This window comes from Haliotis cracherodii, unplaced genomic scaffold (genome assembly GCF_022045235.1).
Source record: "Haliotis cracherodii isolate W230 unplaced genomic scaffold, xgHalCrac1.p SCAF_14, whole genome shotgun sequence".
Lineage (NCBI taxonomy): Eukaryota > Metazoa > Mollusca > Gastropoda > Lepetellida > Haliotidae > Haliotis > Haliotis cracherodii.
The window spans coordinates 20205934-20217891 of record NW_027266269.1 but is presented as its reverse complement, the minus strand read 5'-3'; the positions used below and the strand labels follow the sequence as shown (position 1 = coordinate 20217891).

Below are 11958 nucleotides of genomic sequence, written 5' to 3'. Positions count from 1 at the left end.
ACAAGTAATAGTATATAGACTTATCGATCGCCCCCATGGTCCAGTGGTAGAGCATCCACCACGCGATCGGAAGGTCCAGCCGCTTAATACCAAAAGATGTTTAAAGATGGTACTTGTTGTTACCCTGCCTGACCCTCGGCATTGAGGGGCTAAAGTTGTTGTTTGTTGTTTAAAGCCGCTCTCAGCAATATTCCAGCTATATGATGGCGATTTGTCCAGACAATCCAGTGATTGACATCATGAGCATCGATCCACGCAATTGGGATCGATGACATCAACCAAGTCAGCGAGCCTGACCACCCGATTCCGTTAGTCGCCGCTTACCACAAGTATATTCACATGGACTGGTCGGCTCGGAGTCAGTTTCCTGTGTCTCCGTGGGGTACTCATGTTAAATTGCAGAATGGTATCTCAGTAGGCTAGCACTAATAAAATCGGCCTTGGTCTTGACTAGTACAAGCAGCCACATACACATACGTTCATGCACGTCGATATATAAGTACAATAATCCTTATTTAAACTCCATTTAACCTCACTCACCTTTAATAATTATACCAAAAATTGACGTGTATTTAGGATGCAGTGTGTTCCTTTATAAAATGCCTGTGAAGGTAAATTGTTGAATAACATATCTGTGTTGGGCGTTTCTGTATGATTTTGTCCGTGCCATATAGTTAAACATAACACCAGTAGTTTACAACTTGGCTGTGTCATACTGTCGTATGTAACATGCAAAGGTTTCTTATATTGCATGTGATAGTTACATTGTTCCATTTTGTTTGCCTGTGTTGTTTGACCCAGGCAACATCGGTAACGTGGTTGATTGCGTGTCCTAGTTCCATGATATCTCGGATCATTGCTTGTGTCTATTGTCAATGGTTTGTCTGGTTCAGATTCGGTCATGTACAGGGCCTAGTGATATATCGTGAATTTTGTTAAGCAGCCTTAAATAACATTGACCCCCTTCACTGCAATTGAGTGATCAGGAAATACTACACCCATCTGAAATACGTCCGTGTCTGTCTGCAGGTGCATGATAAAGATGTATATTTTAACAGTTGCACAGCTGAGAACACATGCATTTCTGTAATCATGTCAATAATATAAATATCTTGAGATAAAGAACTGACTAAATAGCACCTGAGACATAAAAAGTCTCCCAACAATAAGGTTAAGATCCATGTCGACCCATCCGCGTTACATGTTTGCGTAGACACTGGAAGCTCTGTGGTATTCCTTCACCATGTCGTAACAGAACTTGTACTGATCCTAAAACAACAGAATATAACAACTAGATATATTACATGTTGGTGTCTGCTGATCCAGAAGTGATGGTGAACTGAACAGATAACGTATATATGTACTTTAATTAATTTAACAGGGCGCGCAACACCGACGCTATCCTATCCTATGCCAATTTTGGGGAATGAAATAAGAGCTCTGAAATATAATAATGCTATAATTAGCAACGAGCTCATGTTATGCGTTTCATATGCATACTTATAGATTTGTTCACTGCAGTTTGAATATACTGTAAATATGACTACAGGCAAGAATAGGGTACTGCAGTCACACCCTGTAGTTCAAATCAAATTGATCCTGTGTTTCACTGACGAAATATGTGAAAGGATTTTTCGTAATCATACGTGTTTTTAACGCAAAACAACAATAGTTTTCATAAGTAAATCAGTATAACAGCGACAACAACGTTCTGTTTCTGGGAGGTCACAATGGGTGTTGGATAAAGCACAACGGTGAAGCAGTATTATTTGCTCACATACGACTGGATAAACTGGGGTCTGATACACTGAAGTTCCCGGATGGTCAGGTAGATATCCACTTCTTTGTCCAGTCTGAGTCTGCTGATGATGTTGAGGACGCTGCAGAACACTCCACTGAGTCGGGCACCGTCACTGTAGCGAGACCAAGGGGATAGGATGGAACAAAGAGTGTGGTTATTTTGTCTTGAACTATCCTTACAAATGCTGTGGTATATTCATGTTCTTTAGAACAGAATCTGTACTCACGGACAATGCACAAGTATCTTGTGTTCTTCGGAAGTACCCTTAGTGTCGATCTCATTCACGAACTCCAGCATAGCTTCCGTGCTCCCAGGGATGCGGGATTTCATCTTGTACACTGTGATCAGGCGACTTGAATCGATCTGGAAACCATACACATTACAGGGAACTTGATATTGTTGTAAGTAGCATTCTCGTGGCTTCAGTCTTTACGTCTGATCAAAAGTTTGATATAATGTGCACGATGTAAAGTGATAGATCGTAGTACATGTATACCCCTGTCCCCAGACACCTACTCCAGCACAAAGAAACAAACTTAATGGAGACTGTGTAGCAATGCTCTATGAACTGGCAGATTGGTGGCACTCCTATTGGGTTTGGTGTGTTGATCCCATCTCATTATAACCAGATCTTAGATCTCGCTTCCACTAAACAAAGATCTGAGGACATCTCATTAAGGATCACGACAGAAAGACCTTTTACTGACCAATCAGAGCGTCGCCTACAAGATCGTGAAAAAGACAGTCGGAATAGGATTTCTGATCATGCATGCTCCAAAGATTTAACACTGGGTATTCCAAACGACAGTTACGGGTTTTGCTTCTGAATCCAGACAATCTAGGTAATCTACGACTCATTCTAGAATGTTCGTTCGTTCCGTTTTCAAATTGTTAATCGAGATTTTTGATTGAGAATTTAAAAATCTCGATTAGAATTTGACCCGTGAAGATCCCGGGTAGAATAGGTGTTCAGCAACCCATGCTTGCCGTAAAAGGTGACTATGCTTGTCGTAAAAAGCGACTAACGGGATCGGGTGGTCAGGCTCGCTGACTTGGTTGATGAACGGTCATCAATCCCAATTGCGTGGATCGATGCTCATGATATCAATCACTGGATTGTCTGGTCCAGACTCGATTATTTACAGACCGCCGTCATATAGCTGGAATATTGCTGAGTGCGGCGTTAAACAACAAACCAACCAACCAATTGAGAATTTGTCAAAACAAGTTTCAAAACATAGCCGCCATTTTGAAACTAAAGCCGCAAAGCATGAGAAAGTTGCCTTTCAGATTGTCTAATGTCGTCTCTTGTCAATCATTCCACTGGTCGGTCAAAAATGTCTTCAGACCTTACTTCAGCAGAAGCGAAAACTAAGATCTGATTGAATGAGATTGGACCAACACACGCCCAAAATGTGACACCAATTTCAAGCAGCCAAATGATAGAACTTGGCCACCCAATCTGGTTTAAATGAGATTGTGCGTCGGCCATGTTTTTAGTCAGGGGTATGTCTGAGACAGCCTCGATTATCTACAGCACACCGTGACATCACTAGAAGATTGCTGACTACATACACTCACATACTTCCTGATACATGATATGATCTGATATGATGTAATCATATCATCTTAAATAGTATGTGCTTTCATATGGCACAATATGATTTGACGACTGGTGAATGATGTCGCACCTCTTCATTCAGTGTTACTGTTATTTGAACGATGGTAAAGATGTCTCTTGTAGTGTCCTCTGTGCTGTGTGTGACTCGGAAAGGTCCAATCTCCAACACTTGATCCATCAAGGGATACAGTTTCTGAAAGGTTAACTATGAGATGAATACGAAAATATACGCATCTGAGATTATCATTAATTCTAATAGGACATGAAAGAACTGCAAAATAGTATAGGCTACGCTTGTTTACTTCAAATGTGCATATTTTGAATAAGGGAAAAAAATCAGGGAGCGGCGGATGGTACATTAATCAAAAATGATCTGAAATGCTCGCAAACTATTGACTGCACATTTTATTAGGCTTTCTGCAAGGGTGTTGTTAGGCTCTCATGCCATCTAAAACGGTGTCTGTTGACTACTTCTTCTGCAGTGTAGTGTGACGAGCTGATGCCTATGTTTGATGTCACTGCCGAACACTATGTTTACAAAAGCGGAGTAAATCCTTGTGTGCGATACCAACCTTATCGTCTTCGAGACAGACAATGTTGAAACAGTCGTGATCATACACCAGTCTCCAAAAGTCAAGAACAGTCGGTGTCACTGGTGTCTGGGTTGCTATTATACCTTGGGCACGCGTGGCAGACTGGAGTCAAAACAAATCAAACAATGATCATCGTTATCATGCATGGAACAAACAGTGGCAAAGGATTTTAATATTAATATGAATACTGAAACAGATCACTGCATGTGAACACTAATACCATGTGATATATCTTGATTACTACTGATGCAAAGAAGACAGCAGTCAACTTACTGGAAGCACTACTGCGTTGATGTAGTCATTATGGCCTGGCACGGGAGTGGAAAGATAGGGTCGTACATTGTTCGCTGAAAGAATAATGCGATTGTTATTTCATAAAGAAGATAAGGTTAGTAATCTTGGGTGTTCCCTAAACTGAACACAGATAGTGTGGTAGTATATATCAGACTAACTAAACATAGATTACGACGCAAGAACGAACATATATACTCATGGCTCTCTCGTTAAAATGGAGACGTCTTAGTCAGTTTAATCTTGGTCCTCGTGCTTTGAGGATGGAGTTAGTCTAACCTAAGGTGTAATAATGTTATATTCATCTGATGCAGTCACAGTGATTAGGCAGTGTTATTTTGTTTCAGAAATTGGAATTGCATATCTTTGTTTGTTATTTCTAAACATTAATAATCTTGTATGACGATTGCATGTACAATCTTGTGGATTCAAATTTTGAACAAGGTTCGTGTTATTTAGAAATAATATTAACTAATAGTACGTAAAAATATCTTAATGTAAATGTGGGTGGATGGAATGCCCATTGACCGACACAATTTCCAATTCGTCCTTATGACAGTACTTTGATCCTTCAAACAGATTGCAGAAGGGACAGAATGTTAACATCGACTCGTTGACTCATACAATGTCAACACGTAGAAGTATTCTGATACTGACTTCACCTGGTACAATGTCTTGATTCCTGTTTTTGCTTCTGTTTTCCGGGAGTTGAGCTGCAGACACTGCATCATCATCTACGTCCTGCTGCATCGCTTTGAGTGACTGCGGAAACAAGCAATGTAAGGTACGGTGTGTTCATCTTTTTGATGACTAATTAATATGGGAGAAAACATATATAGACAGTATACATGTAATCCAAGACATTTAATAAACATATATACATATATAGTGATTTTAGAAGCTGAAGCACCAGGATTAGCTTTAATAGTACTGACATTATTAGACAGCAGGGTATTCATTGCATCGGCTTACCTTGACTACATCACATAGAATCACATAACATCACTGTTGTAACATGATGTTGTTAGTCTCTGTGTATATGTAACCTTAGGTATATAACTATGTCCTACCTACGTGTTTGATACAAGCATCTGTACCAAAACGTGACATAAATAAATAAAAATTTAAATCCTTCAGTCATTTCCGTCATCACATTCAAGCTGGTTAGATTATTTACGCAAATGTTACTGGTCCAGTCAAAACAGTTAGTGAGAGAGTATGTTTTACACCACTTTTACCAAGAGTCCAGCAATATCACAGAACGGTGACGTGTGAGCATTTTATCCACTTTGCAAAGCCCCCTTCCAACAACATAATAACGAAGCATTGTTTTTGTGTAGCTATTTCGTGGCCCATTAGTTGTACCTGATACTGCCTGCTCATCTCCGCCTCTTCATGTCTGGTATATGTCAAACCACTTCCAATTGTTTTCTCAAATTCAGCAGAGGTATAAAAAGTCCCCCTGCTCCCAAGAGCTTCAAGGAGAACATCATGAACAAAGCGGTACTGCTCCTGGAAACATGCAAAAAGTGTTTATAAAAAATGTCGTCATTAGAATGTAGTCTCTTTCAATGTGAGTTATGTGGTTATCATATATAACTGAAAAAGTAACATACTTGTCATAATGCTACCAAACAATCATGTTTAGCCTTTTTAAAGTTTGGACTTACCACAGTCTGCACCATGTTCATCCTAGCCTCTCTCATCTTGGACACACACGAGAACACGTTCACTTTGTTCAGAGACTCGGTTTCGTGAAAGAGGTTGTCGAGCGCAATGAACGTCCCCGTACGTCCAACGCCAGCGCTGAAGCCATGAAAAAATACGTTGCCAGATATGCAGGTGAGTCATTTGGAGATCAGATAAACAGTAGGTGATATGGAGATAAATTACCAGGAATTATATATGAAGGTCGAGTACTCGGAGATCGCAAATACGGTGATGATAAGGGATCACATATTAGAGAAACGTCTTAACCTACCCCTATCCTCTATTTCTCATTACGTTCTTGCAGATACGTTTCCCACGTTTACATGGCAATAATGCAGTAATACGATATTATTATAGTACAGGAAACTGAGGCACAGTATATTGTAGAAAAAAATGAAAATGCCTACACACATTCCATCTTATATTAAGCATGGTTTGATATGAATCCTGCAGTTTTGCTGTCAAAATAAGGGAAAATCTTTAAAATGAGGATAACATGATATAGGTAAAAAGAATATGTAAAAGTGAAAGGATCAGTGTATCCGACTTTATATCACTGGGTATGCTGTATATGCTGGGTATACATATGAAGGTACGATAAAGGGTCTTTAGACATCCTCTGGAAACGGGTATCACTGTGCAGGTATTCAAACGCTGCCACTTGAATTGGTAGAGGTATTTTGTTTCTATTTGAAAGCGAAATCGTATTTTGGAAATGTCACAGGCAACATACCTGCAGTGAACTAGAACAGGTCCGGTAATGTCCTCCTCTGATGACGTCAGACTCCTGTACTGCTTCCAGAAATCGACCAGAGCCGGGGCTGAAGGAACATCATGGTCAGGCCAAGACGTGAAGTGAAGCTGCGTCACTGTCCTTTTGTCAGAGGGCTAGAAATAGCATCTCAAATGAAACAGATCTACATGTCTCATATAGAATGGGGGCGGTCGGGTACCCTAGTGGTTAAAACGTTCGCTCGTCATGCCAAAGACCCGGATTCTGATGTACCCTGCCCTGATATTGCCGGAATATTGCTAATATTGCGGTGTAAAACCATACTCACTCACTCACTCATATGGAACGGAGGAAGTGTCAGTTCCGATAACAACATATTGCACAACTCCAATTTCCTTAAAATAAGAGTATTTCAGTATTACTGATAATAATGATAAAAGCGACAAACCCCTTTTTAATAGCCACAAGACATATCTGCTAAAAGCAGAGTATGATTCCGACTATATAGTAAATATCATAAAGTACCACTTATATTGCACTATATTTCAACACATTTATGCTCAAAGCGCTACACTGTTATTACTCAGATCACAGCATTTCACAGTTCCCTGGGGAGGATGAACAACGCTTCCTGTTGGGGGCTAGATGGTTAACAGTGAGTGTCGCATTACCATTTCATCCTACCGGGTACCCATTCACAGCTTGGTAAACAGAGGCATATTTCGAACAAAGTCACATGCCTCAGGAGACACCCTATGTGCAACATGTGCTTCAGTATCGCGCAGGACCAAAGGACCTACTTTCGTAGAATGGTGAACACTGTATTTTCGGATGGTAAAGTCCGCCCTGACTGTGGCCAACAGTGGCTTGATAACAATGCGACCACACATCTTCTGTTCTTTCTCGTCAGGCCAGTATTGTTCGCACTTTTTCTGTAAAGAAAGTGGATGGTTATGTACATCCTTGACCGCAAAATGTAATGTTTTAACACTTAATATATAGGTAATATAATTAATATCTGAAAAAGTCAATCATGCGCCTCTGATTCTAATTTTAGACGGCTCTCAACCCCTCTCAGTTATATCAAGGTTGCTCGAGGGAATGCAAAGGGATACAGAGGTTTGTTGCCATCATAGATTATTACAAGAGGAATGTGTTCATGTAATCTCTTTACTCTTCAGTTCAGCTTACCCTGTTTAGTTCCATGACTCTAGTTAGCATGATGATTATCGAGACGTGTTCCTGCCACACCATCCTCCAGAAATCGTTCACAGTCACAGGGTTTGGTCCTGGAATATAATACCACGACCATGAGATTACTTCAACCTTTAGTTTTGAAAATAGTGTGTGTCCATGAGTAGTGAAGAAAGGTATGAATCTGGTAGTGTGATGCGGAATGCATGTCATCATATCCAAATTGGTTCGATGCTCATGATGTCAATCACTGGATTATCTGTTCCACACTCGATCATTTAAAGACAGCCGTCATATAGCTGGAATATTGTTGGGTGTGGCGTTAAACAACAAAGAAATAAACAAATAAACAGAGGAAGTCATCGAAAATCATGTATGTAAACAAAACCGTTCAAAGATCCACTTTGTAGGCTTGCAATGAAGGAAATGATACAGCAATAGTTTTGTATATGTGTTACAGAGGAATCAGTCATCTATGTACAAAACATATAATAACGTTCAAGACATATACCTTGTGCAGCAATGAACACACTGGATTCGGAGTAGCCCTGAAACAAACACACGTATTGTGCAGTTACAGATGACAAACACATTATACAAAATTACTTTTCGCTCACTCATTTATTTGCAAGGGGCAGTTTTGAATAATATACATACGGGAATAGCTAACCATTTGATTAAGTGTGGCTTACAGTTATGTAGCTGGCGTGGATATAGTCCCATGTAGCATCACCATCTGGCATCAGAACAACGCGACTGTCGTCATCTGTTCAGATGAGAAATTCGGATATGTTTTCATGTGACGAAACACACACACGATGATATCTACTGAATAAACATGTTTTTAATAGAGACGCTATTTAGAATACTAGTGTCACATCATCAAGGGAATTGAATAATAAATTCATTTTGTATAGCAAAATCAGCATGTTCAAAATGAACATTCCTGTTCGCTGCATGAGGCAAATATGAATATGAGGCCAGTCAATATGTTTATTCTACCAATCATATATAAATCACCCCGAACGTATAAGCTGAAATCCTGAAACTTTGATTTACACATGACTGTGACATTTACCTATGTAGCAGGACATATATATGATATCTTCTTTAGAACAGAGTAAAAGTAAATATACCTGGAAGTGCAAATATGACAAATACGGATCTGATGATCGTTTTCTTTTCAGATTTGAGGGTGTAAGTCAGCATGTGACGTATGAAATAGAGCAAGTTTTCAAACAGGGTTAAAATCCTATTTAGTTATTGGTTTCATTAACCAGTAGATTGCAGCACACACGATTCATTACAAAACAATACCCCAAAAATGTACATGTACGCCAATAATATGCTCTTTTATATACATTATTATTTCACTAAAACTTACATGGAAATAGTTCCAAGAAACGGTTCCTCTTTTTGTTTTCAGGTTTTCTCCCTTCGACATGAGCTCCATGTATTCCGTAAAGGAGTAGCTGAAAATATAAAACATCAATGCAATAACTAGTCTTGATTTTCATCCGAGACAGATTCTATTTGGCGTAAAGGGCAAAACAGCTGTGGAAACTGTGTGAATGGATCACTGATAATCAGTTATGACACCAGGTGTTCGCAGTTTTTACGTCTTGGAAGAACTGCATCATTTTGTACCATACTGATAATGTTCATGTTGATCATGTCATATACAAAACATGAAGGTAACCCTTAAGGTATCGTAAGATTTCGATTGGCGAAAAAATTAGGGATTTACATACTTTCCTCTGTTATAACAAATGAATAACGCCATTATAACACCACTCCTTTGCGAAACGAATGAACATATCTTTACTTTAGATTACAGTTGTATTTATCAAATTTTACCACGCCCTACCTTGTACTCGTGTTCGAATCCCACGCCCGTCACTCTGTCCCTGACGTACTGCTTGAGTCTGTCCAGGGACACAGGAGCTGGGACGACGTTGTAGTATGGCTCCGAGTTCTCGTACACGTTGTCTGCAGGAGGCTTTGGTTTCTTCTCAGGCTTATCAGGTGGCGCAGATGTCCCTACAGCAGGAGTGTCCTTCTCACCTTAAACAAGAGCAGTCAGATATTGATGCAACATCTTGTTCTTTTCAGGTAGATGCCCTTACACCTCTGGGTGTCTGATGTATTGACTATGTATTGGTACTTATACCCTATGTGTCATGGTTGTAATGAAAATGTGTACATGTCAGCAATGGACGTTGACACTCTTAAATCGTAATTATTTCTATCACATTCGGTGTTAGGTACTCCTGATATAGACAGAGATAAAGCATAGCATGATCATCAGTGCGAGCAAATTGTGGTTCCTGATTTGCGAAAAAAAAGGGAAAATTCTAAAACGAGAATAATAGTTCATAACGTAGTACTAACATGTTAGGACACACCTTTTACTTTACCTAGAGAAATTGTATTTTCCTCTTGTTGAGACTTCATATTACGTCTTCTGGAACATAAACCATCCTCTGTTTTAATGTGTATGTACATGTTAGTACAATTAATGGTAGTTTCCGTAGAACTAATACTCATTGCATACACGTCTGTTAGAAGTGTGGTACAATGTGCAATGCCAAACAACTTTCATAATGTTTATTTTGTCATAGTGTGTTCCGTTGTGTATATTCAAGTAAAACCTTCCATATATGTTTCAGTGGTTGTGTGACTGAATATTGCTTGACGTCAAAGTTAGCAATATTCCGGCTATACGTTACAAACTGTACAACATTGAGTCTGGCAAGCGGGTGACTGAAGGTAAGATGTTCGGATTCATGCCTATCCACATTGTATGCTGCCATAGGTACTTGGGACCTACTCTGTTGTGGATTCAACCACATCTTTCATAAATATAAGATGTTACAAAACAATATTATAAGTATGACACATACCTCTTGATGACGACCAACAGGACTACAAGGGTCACTGCCACTAGTACAGCTACTGCCCCCCAACTTATTGCCCGAACGGTAGAACTGGCCATGGAACCCTCGCCCCTTTGAGAGCTTGTAGACACTATAATATTAAAAAGTCAAAAACAGTTTCATGCTTTGGTTCATGAGTGAGTTATTAAGTTGTAACGTGCGATTAAATTTGACTATTTTATTTCGGGGTAAACTAGGAAAGATATTGGCACTAATTAAAGACGTATTGATATTCCAAAACATTTTCTAACGGTCGCAAATAAATAATATCAAATGTCTTTATTAACGTCTAGAATAAAAGAGAGGAAACTTGTTAAATACCTAAAGCTGTTGATCTACTCACGTTTGCAGGAATCACCCTTGTAACCTTTTTCGAACCCAAGTATGCATGAGCCATTGGAGGGCTGACACGTCCCATTAAGACAATTGCCACAGGGATATTGGCAGTTTTCTCCATAGGTGTTGTTGACACACTCAATATCCATGAAAATGTGAAGGCTGATTTTTTTATGAAACTGTTAGGGAATCAGTTTTACTTCATACCATCATTCAGTATTCCTGTTTGTTTACTGGCTGACACTGGTACAATTATGTATGTATAAATTGCTTATTGATTGTGCAAGGTATTCTTAAAATATTTGAAGTCAATCCTTATACAATACCTGCACGATTTGGTCGTAACCCTTCTTAGAGAGTGTACATGTAACGGAGCATTTTTGGAAGATGACCCCCCCCCCCCCTTCTCCTCAATTGTTTAACTATTGGCCATGGCTAACCTTGTTGACATAATGGAGCTTCATAGCCAGGCTGACATCCATCAAGGCACTCTCCATCTTGTGAGTTGCAGTTGCCTCCCTTGCATTGACCACAAGCAGTACAGTTGGTATCATAATAACCATCAGCACATTCTGAAAGTATATATGTGACAGGCTTAATGACGCACATTCTGAAAGCAGATATTGTTAGAGGCTTAATGACGCACATTCTGAAAGCAGCTATTGTGAGAGGTTTAATGACGCACATTCTGAAAGTATATGATGTGAGAGGCTTAATGACGCACATTCTGAAAGCAGATGTTG

General features: G+C 39.5%; 1 pseudogene; it reads right to left on the bottom strand.

Annotated features, from left to right (window-relative positions):
* Positions 1-311: 311 nt before the first annotated feature.
* LOC139460268 (uncharacterized) overlaps positions 312-11958 on the bottom strand; it is a 152346-nt pseudogene continuing 140699 nt past the window's right edge.